This window comes from Eptatretus burgeri, chromosome 8 (assembly GCF_056783735.1).
Source record: "Eptatretus burgeri isolate ZD-2024b chromosome 8, Ebu_testis_v1, whole genome shotgun sequence".
Taxonomy (NCBI): Eukaryota; Metazoa; Chordata; class Myxini; order Myxiniformes; family Myxinidae; genus Eptatretus; species Eptatretus burgeri.
This window is the reverse complement of record NC_140968.1, coordinates 51,060,089-51,070,088: the sequence shown is the minus strand read 5'-3', so window position 1 is coordinate 51,070,088 and position 10,000 is coordinate 51,060,089. Positions and strand designations below refer to the sequence as shown.

Sequence of the window (10,000 nt, the reverse complement as noted above, 5' to 3'; positions counted from 1 at the left end):
CCTTATCAAATGCCTTGTGAAAGTCGAGAGGAAGAGCATAAACATTAAGGGGATCTGTATCCTGATGAATGTTTGAGATGAGTTGGGGGGAAAAAATTTTTTTTAACACTAATTGCTATTTAAGATGGTATTTTGCGTTTTAGAGTTGATTCACGCCAACATCACAGATCATCTAAGGTGGTTCCACTGAGTGCAAACACATACCATACTCTGGTGAATATTTCAACAGCAGGAGTACCGTTACATTCACGATATGACACAGTTGTAGTGAAAATAGATTTGGGAATGCGTTGTTCATTTTTATAAGTTTCATACAGAATGTGCTTAGCTCGATGTGATAACGGCTGTTGCTCTCACAATTGATACTACATTGTAATTGGGGCTTGGGGGACACCACGCATACGTGTAAGGGAGCGTCAGACCCACCGGGGACATCTTCGCACATTCCCTGGTGCTTTAACCAATTATACAGCTTACTCCAACAGGGAATCTGTCGATGGAGGCATCACACGGTAACCCACACTTTTCCTAAGATCTTTCATATCCACGAGCTAAATGAAGATCAGAGAGCCAGTTTTATCCCCATGCTTTGAGGACAGCGTTCACCGATATATGGCGCCCCCTCCCGGCACTGCATCTCAACTACAGTTTTCATAAAGATCTTTTCCCTGGATGGAACTCCTGCTAGACAGCTCATTCGGGATTGCGTGTGGAATTCAGCTATCCCTGGAATTGCTAATAATACAAGTCTGGAGACGGCGATGGTTCACGAGCAATGTACACGGTTCGCCTTTTTTATTTTTTGACCTTTGAGGGGACGCCACGGGCAAACTGGCTGGAATTGGGAAAAACGTAAATGATGAAAGTTGTCGTACTCGAAGAGCACGACTACCATACCAACTTTCATTCGAAACAGTTGAAAATCCTAGCAGCTCGATGCCAAGTTTATTGATTTATTTGACATTTTCTAAGTTCGTGACCTTGTGACCTTGACCTTGGGACGAAAATGAAAAATAGAGCTCCGTGGGGCTATGCAGGTGCCTTTGGGCTAACCAAATACCGAAACCCCTGCCAGATTCGACAAACCCCCTTGGAGAAGATGTAATTTGAAACCGGCTACCCCCTAAAAACACGTTTTTTGGGCGTAGCTCCGCCCATAATCGGCGCACCATGCCCATTCTCAGGAAAACACAACGAGATCATGATATAAACATCCCCCCCCCCCCCAATTTTATCAGGATCGGATCAAAACCCACGGAGCTATGCTCGTGACAGACAGACAGACAGACACACACCCATAACGAATATAGTCGTCACTTACTGACTCGTGAACCAATAGTTCGCCCCATGCAATGAAGTTAGCCCCTTGTTGGTTCACGAGTCAGTAAGTGACCACTATATTCGTTATGGGTGTGTGTCTGTTTGTCTGTCCTGAACATAGCTCCGTGGGTTTTGATCCTATCTTGAGAAAATTAGGGTGTGAGGTTTGTATCATGATCTGGTTGTGTTTTCTGGAGAATGGGCATGCTGCGCCCATTATGGGCGGAGCCACGCCCAAATAACGTGTTTTTAGGGGGTAGCCGGTTTTAAGTTACATCTTCTCCGAGGGGGTTTGTCGAATCTGGCAGGGGTTTTGTTATTTGGTTAGCCCAATGGCACCTGCATAGCTCCACGGAGCTCGATTTTTCATTTTCCTCCCAAGGTCAAGGTCACAAGGTCACAAACTTAGAAAATGTCAAAAAAATCAATAAATTGGGCATCGAGCTCCTCGGGGTTTCAACTGTTTCGAATAAAAGTTTGTATGCAAGTAGTGCTCTTCGAGTACGACAACTTTCATCATTTACGTTTTTCCCGATTGCCGCCAGTTTTCCCGTGGCATCCCCTCGAAGGTCAAAAAAAAAAAAAAAACCGCGAACTGTGTTCATTGCTCGTGAACCATCGCCGTCTCCAGACTTGTTACATGTTAAAATGTACATGATGTCGACAAATGGTAGGTGTTAGGTGTTTTGGAGTTTGGTGGACAAGCACATTTTCTCTGTTCATTAAATGACCTGTGTTGTCACCATAGATTTGCAAGATATATTGGTTCACGAGTCAGTAAGTGACCACTATATTCGTTATGGGTGTTTGTCTGTCTGTCTGTCTGTCCCGAGCATAGCTCCGTGGGTTTTGATCCGATCTTGATAAAATTAGGGTGCGAGGTTTTGTGTCTTGATCTAGTTGTGTTTTCTGGAGAATGGGCGTGCTGCGCCCATTATGGGCAGAGCCACACCCAAAAACATGTGTTTTTAGGGGGTAGCCGATTTCAAGTTACATCTTCTCCGAGGGGGTTTGTCGAATCTGGCAGGGGTTTCGGTATTTGGTTAGCCCAATGGCAGCTGCATAGCCCCACGGAGCTCGATTTTTCATTTTCGTCCCAAGGTCAAGGTCACAAGGTCACGAACTTAGATAATGTCAAAAAAAATCAATAAATTGGGCATCAAGCTCCTCGGGGTTTCAACTGTTTCGAATAAAAGTTTGTATGCAAGTAGTGCTCTTCGAGTACGACAACTTTCATCATTTACGTTTTTCCCGATTCCCGCCAGTTTGCCCGTGGTGTCCCCTTGAAGGTCAAAAAATATAAAACGCGAACCGTGTACATTGCTCGTGAACCATCGCCGTCTCCAGACTTATTGTTACTTCAGTCGTTTAGTCTTCCATGACGACAGTCACACTCCAAGCGGGTAAGGGTTGAAAAGGTCCCAGCACCGGCCACTTAATTTGGGCACGAATCGGCATCTCAGATACATGACTGTGGCGAATCTGCCTGACAGAATTGTCTGAGTGAGCATGTCACCGATCCACTCTCTTGATGTGCAGACCTGATGTGGGGCTGTCCATGCAGTACCTTTCATGCTGGTCCAAAATGTTATCCGCACAGCAAGAACGACGAACCACAGGAACAACAGGTTGGGGAAACACCACAAAGCGCCAGGTACCGAGCGCAGCAGAGGGATGGTCAACCAACTACATGCAGCAGGGCCCCAGAAGCAAAAACAACTACACAAACAATGATGGTGGGGCATATCGAACCGACAATAGCATGTGCCCATTGGCTGACGTGGCCTGTCAGGTGATGATTGTGAGGCTGTGCTGATTGGCGGCCAAGCCAGAGAAATTCCGTACCCGTAGTGTTTGTTGGCCTTGAGCCTGCCAGATGTTAATATTTGGTTTGCCAGATGTTATTATTTCCCCAGCATCTCATGCATGGCCTTTGGCCCAGCCATGCCATTTTGTGAGCTGACGATTGCTCTAAGCTGCTCAGAATGGGAAAGTACATTCAGACAGATGTACATCGGGGGAAAGGTTTAAGATTATAGGGAAAGGTGGGGAAAGGTGGGGCCTAGACACAACACTGGGATGGGAGGATGAGGGCTCTCGAAACAATTTATCTCTCATGGTAATAACATTGCACTTATGCTAACATGCATGATGAAACAACTATTCAAGTCTTTACCCCATTTTAACCTCGAGACCAGATCCATAAGAAAATATACATCATTCGCTTTGTATCCCCAAACGCACACTCCTGCCCTATACCTCCCCCTTCCTCTCTTGCCGTCGTTCTCTCATTTACAGATGAATGGTCTTCCTCACCCCTCACTTCAGCAATTCACACCTGACTACATCTGGTAGTGTTTACTTGATACAGGAATTCAGTGAGGCCTGATGTCATATGTTTTGTTTAGTTTTGGTGCTGTATCTGAGGAAGGACGAGATACCATAGAAGGGGTTCAAAGGAGAGATCCCAGATTCATACCATAGTGAGGGGAAGAAGGGAAAACATCGTTACACGCTGGACAAAAGTGCCAATTTTTTTTTCTGGTTACCTATGGACTTGCTTAATAAAAAAATGCCATGCTCCAAAAAATCTGACCATATTTTCATGTGATTATGGGTCAAAATCCAAGATAGCAGCCAAATTGTTTTTTTAAATCGATAAATAATTATAACTTCGCTAATATTGGTCGTAAAAATATGTGTAAACTATCTATCTGTAGGTAATGATACCCAGGGAGTCGATTGGAATCATCAGATTTGGGATTAGATCATCAGGAACTAAGATAATGGTCACATGTAGAAAAAATATGGGTCGCTCGATACGAACATTGACGTTTCGCGAGACACATTTGTTATTTGAGACATACTTTGCTGGATACATATTTTAATAAAAACTGAACCATTATATCATGTACATGTGTATATGATGTACACTAATGAACACAAGCTGTTAGTTATTTTCGCAATTGCAGCTACTCAGGTCAGTACAGTTCAGCCCAGATTTGATACATTTGCAGATGCGACAACCACGCTCGGATTTACAGCCACATTTGATAAGTTCAGTGCAAGCTGTCGCAGCTTCTGGTATTGTCATCCAAATTGGTTCCCATTGGTCAGCCTGTAGACTCCATCCAAACGCTTCAGGCGACGCTATGATAACGTGGGCCTGCCGACTTGCTGACCAAATTCCAGCTTGAAGGATAACTCTCTTGACATGTTGTACCAGTGCATCCTGCAACAAAGTAGTTTGTACATTGCTATAAGACAAACTGATTGGGTATACACTAAATTTCAATCTTGCTATTTAATTCAAGCATTCTGCTTAATACCCTTAGTACTAAGTACCTTAGTTGGTGGAATATTTTCAAGAGGTCTGCTTTTCTTCGAGAACAACTCCCGCCTCGCATCGTTTATGTCGGCGTCATTGCTTGTTTTGTCATACATGACGATTGTGAAACGTTCAAGGTGTTTAAATTGAGGCGATCCAGTATCTAACGTTTCAAAGGGATGATTCCAGATGAAGATGAAGGCTTCAGTAACCAAAGGGTAGCTTTTCCATGATTGCCAGGCACTTTTTTGCCCTTCCGGAAGAAATACGAGGTGGTATCACTCCCTGAAAATGCGTGTAACGCAGGAAGCGCCCGAGCGATCCTTTCTCCAAGGCTTACAGATATGGCGTTGATGCTGTGAACACAAAAGTTTTTGCCAACGCCAAATGCTACACAGAGCTCCAGGTCAGGTTGCAGTTCCAGCAGATCGAAGAAATGGCCGACAAGGATCACAAGCACATCTGTGTCAACCATATGCACTTGTACTTTCTTGGCCCCGTGCTGCAGAGCATGTACAATATGGAACACAATCCTGCTGTCTGCTTCTTCGTGTGTGCAGTCTGACATCACGTGACTTGTGCCTCTGGAAACACCTGCAGTGCCATTCGTTATGTAGATGCCTTTTTCAGCAGGCCAGTCACCATCAGCCACTTTCTGTGTCAAAAATGAGAAGAGTTCATCTTTATTGGATGGATCCAACAGGAAATCATTCCACTTGGAAGGTATCTTTGTTCTTAGATTTACCTTGAGGCGCACACCACTGCCTCTTCGTTCTCTTGTGGATGCCTTGATGCTGCTTGGTAAGTATTGGTCCCAGACGACATCTATCCTGTCTCTGACATACTGTAGCTCACACAAAAGAAACGGCAAGAATATAGACTGTGCGTAGTCATCAAAGGTAGTAGTAGTAGCAGCTGACAAAGTATGGGCTAGGACGGCACCATCAAATATCTTACAGTCCACTGTTCTTGGAAGTTCATCTTCTTTAATGCACCTAATCAAATCTGACTTGGTGCCCATCTGAAGTTTTCCATGATCCGACATACTGGGAGGGTACAATTGATTTTCATGCGAGAAAAATATTTCTAGATCTCCATCCCGCTGTTGATTTGCGATGTACATTCGACCAAAAAGGCTTGCATCACTTCGAATGGCTGTGAGCTCTTTCGTTTTGGAGGTTTTCTTTAGTTTTGGTGTTTGGAACAAATGCAGTTTGTTCTTTTTGATTGACTCGTGAATAGACTTGCTTTGTTCTGTGAATACCTCCTTCTTAAATATGTTGTGCTGAGCATTTCCAAGAGCTTCTAATCCTTTCATAGCGTTATCTACTTCCTGGTCGGCGCATTGACGTGTATGAAGAACCAAGAGTTCTTGGCAGTCATCAGAGAATGGATTTCCATACCCATTGATCGTCTGAATGAGGTTGTTTGTTTGCTACTGGAATAACTTCTGTGCTGACAATCCTTCGTCGTGATGGTGGTACTGAAGATCGGCATCGTCGGAAGCCAAGTATTCGTTTTCAAAAGATGTGTCCACTCGAGCTTGTTCAGGACCAGCGATCATCCATCTCTTCAAGGACTCAGGTTTTTCAGTCAGTCCGATTTCCTTTTACTTTAGCATTCTCCTGCTCGTTGGCCTGATCTATTGGAAAAGCGGAAAATCTGCAGCTACCTTTGACAACCACCCAGTGCTTTTCGAGGTCCTCTTTAACACCGACTGGTAGTGAATTCATATCCCGGATGTGCACGCTAATCCATCTGCTGTAATTGTAGTGATCCAGGGCGAAGAACAGGAACATCAGTGAATCCAGCACCTCTCGATAGAGTTGAAAGTTCTTTTCGCCATGGGCTCGAACGAAGATTAGTACAGTCTTTTCGAATCTCAGCACCAGGTCCCAATATTGAAAGGTTGGGCTCTTCTCTGTCATGGACATCTATCTTCCAACTGTCAAAGGCTTTCTCGTCATCAGTATCAGTATCATTTGCTGCAATGAATGATTCTTGTTGAAGATTTCCAAGAGCGAGAGCAGACACTTGATGTGCATGGCGAGTTCGGGTTATGTGCGATATTTTTAAGAATGACTGCACTGTACCTGCTGTTGCTATACCAGACTCTGTCAATGCATCTATCCAGCCAGATGCATCTAACATATCGCCAAGAACAGTCCAAGGTGCCTTTTCCAGATGTAGGCCTCCAAACATGATGACCATCAAATTTTCTCCATGTGTTGTTGGAAATTTCCACTGTGTGTACTTGCACATGGCAAAGATCGGACAGTCGCATGCCAGAATTGGTATCTGACCAGGATTCAGAAGTTGAGTTATACTCTGTATGATGCTCATGCCGTGTTCGACCATTGCAGCTGAGTCAGCCTTCTCGACAAAGAGTGGCAATAAGGCTGTGATTGCAGGCAATTCATTTGGTTGAGGCTGACGTGATGCATGATATGCAGTCCATGACAATGATTGTTCTCGCACTAAGTCCTGTTGCAGTAGTTCAGATGCATGTTGAATCCACCGTTCCTCTTTGGCGTTGGCTTTCTCTATGTAATCAGCAAAACCTGACGTTGTGGTGTGTTCTATTGTGGGTACTTCTGTTGTTGTGGGGTTCATGTAAACAGCAGGTAAAATAGAATACGAATCCGGAAGAACCAGACTTTGTGATGAATTTGAAGTTGTGTTGGACAAGCTAACAGGTTGACTGCGTATAATCCCAGGATGGTCTTTTGTTGGCTGCTGAATGATGCTAATCCCTGTTCCATGAAAGGATCCCTGTGCTGTCGTTGAAGACGGATTATGTTCAAGATTGTCTAACGCACTTACTGTGAACAAACCTTTTCTCAACTGGCTTGGACACACTACTCCATCGCTTCTATACTGTTCACACTGTGCGGCAGCAAGTTCATTTTCAAGTTGCATGACACGTTTGTATGATGCACTTATCCCTAAGCTGGACATTTGATCAACTAGTGTCTTGCTCCTAGTTTGAGTATGTAAGTTTAAACCAACATATAAAGGTACTGGTGGTTCACGGTCTGGAGAGTAACGCTGATGGTTTGTCTCAACATTTCCTTTCTTCTTGCAGTTGTGAACCAAGAGCTGTGTGAGTGTCAGGCATGCTTGGGAGTCATTTACTGAACCTGCTAAGGTTGGGCCATTGATGAGCAAGGACATTCACAATCTTGTACTGGGCGTAATCTTCTGCTGACATCCAGGGTTGAATACGCCACTGAATGCTATAATTTCTTTCAGGATTTACTCCCTACATATCTTGGCAAATCTGGCAAACAACCTAGCTTCTTCGTCCATCATCATGGAACAAGAAAACATCTTTGGGTAGTTGCTGAATGCCTGCTGGGAATGCCAGGATTATGTTTTTTTCCATCAGATTTCTCACCTCGTCCTAGTTGGGAGAAGTGATTGAGGAGTTTTTCTTTTAACTGGGTTTTATTGATAGTGGTATCAATGCCAAAGTCCCCAAGTCTTTTCTCAAACATGTTGTGCATGTTTGACAGTTTGAATAGGTACGTCCCCTCCTCGGCAGATTCCTCCATGTACGTTACAAGTTCAACAAATACTCTTGAATTGATCATTTTGGCTCGTTGATTCAGCTCACGTTGGTCGGCCCTTGTTGGACTATTCTGTCACCTATAACCACGATAGTCATTTCGGTACTTTGTCAGACATTCTATATGGTACTTGAGTTCATTTGAGACCAGATCCCCACATAGTATTGTTGCAAGTACTTTGCCGTCTTGCATTTTGGTGGCCATTAACTTTAAATTGTACTCTGCACATTTAGTTGCATATTCATGCAGTTTTCTGGGGCCACTCTCATCACAGAATAAACAAGTGTCCTTGGTTGATCCCGTTGACTGTCGCTTTGATCGCTGGGATGCACTGGTACCTGGAGATTTTTCGTCGTCTTGTTCTTTTCGTTTTTTATTCAGCTCTCGTTCAAGTTTACTTTTATTAAACTTTTGGTGGCATGCCCGATGCCAAGAAGCGTTGTTTTCTGCAAAACATTCTGGGGTGCCATGTTCGCCAAAATCAACATCGACCGGCAATGCACCGATCTCTTCAAACTCTCTGACATTGTCAAGAAAGTCCTTATGGACGTCGTCAGCATTGCGGTTCTGTCTGTTCTTTGGACATGAAAGAGGTGAAGTGTATCTACTGTTCTGGCAAATGACACAAATTGTCCAGTCCATGGTGTGATGTTTTACTGAACAGTAGATTCAGGGCTGTTTACAACCTGTAACAAAGAAAATAAACATTATCCAACCGCCACATAATAAACAATTACTTCCAGATTAATCTTCTATGAGGGCATTAGACAAAGTGAAATATGCATCATCAAATTATCAAATTGCCTACAAATAAACACATGATATAGGAAAGATGGTAGTCAACATGTACACAACCTATTTGAGCGCAACAAAAAAGTCATTAAAACTTGTAATGCGAACCGTCAATTTTCATATCGAGCGACCCATATTTTTTCTACATGTGACCATTATCTTAGTTCCTGATGATCTCATCCCAAATCTGATGGTTCCAATCAACTCCCTGGGCATCATTACCTACAAATAGATAGTTTACACATATTTTACGACCAATATTAGTGAAGTTATAATTATTTATCGATTTTTTTTTTTTTTTTTTTTTTGCCCGCCATCTTGGATTTTGACCCATAATCACATGAAAATATGGTCCGATATTTTGGAGCATGGAATTTCTTTATTAAGTATGTCCATAGGTAGCCACAAAAAATTTTTGGCACTTTTGTCCAGCGTGTAACGATATTGCCCCACGATGGAGCTAATTCCCCTCACTACCAGGGGCATCTATCCTCTGAAGGAGCAGCTGAGGAAAGCTGGACCTTTTACATTGGAAAGGAGGCGATTACAAGGAAATCTTATTGAAATGTTTAAAATAATGAAGAGTAGAGGTCAAACACGTAGAGGGAAGCCTTCTATGAGACTTGGCAGTGAAGGGACTACGGTGCAGAACGAGAGGAGAGTTTGGACAGATGCAAGGCAGGCTTCTCTGATATAATGTTAGAACGGCGTATATATTCGTTTCCCTTCAGAGTGTTTGTAACATTGTATTTTGTTATATTAAAGGTGTAGTATTAATTTGTGATTTGAATGATGTTGTTTGGAATGAAAATATAGAAAGTTGAAGTTTAAAGTAGAATGACGAAATTATGTGAGGGTTTCCACCCTTGACATTTGTGGATTCAGCAATGACATCATAGAAATATTCCTCACCTTATTCCTGTTGGGGTCAGCTGCAGTAAGTTATTTTTTTTTTTCGCCCAAGTCCTTTACGAAGCGGATGCTCATGCCT

The 10,000-nt window shown here is 43.2% G+C and overlaps 1 pseudogene; it reads right to left on the bottom strand.

Annotated features, from left to right (window-relative positions):
* Positions 1 to 4,077: 4,077 nt before the first annotated feature.
* LOC147021725 (uncharacterized) lies at positions 4,078 to 6,970 on the bottom strand (annotated as a pseudogene).
* Positions 6,971 to 10,000: the final 3,030 nt, after the last annotated feature.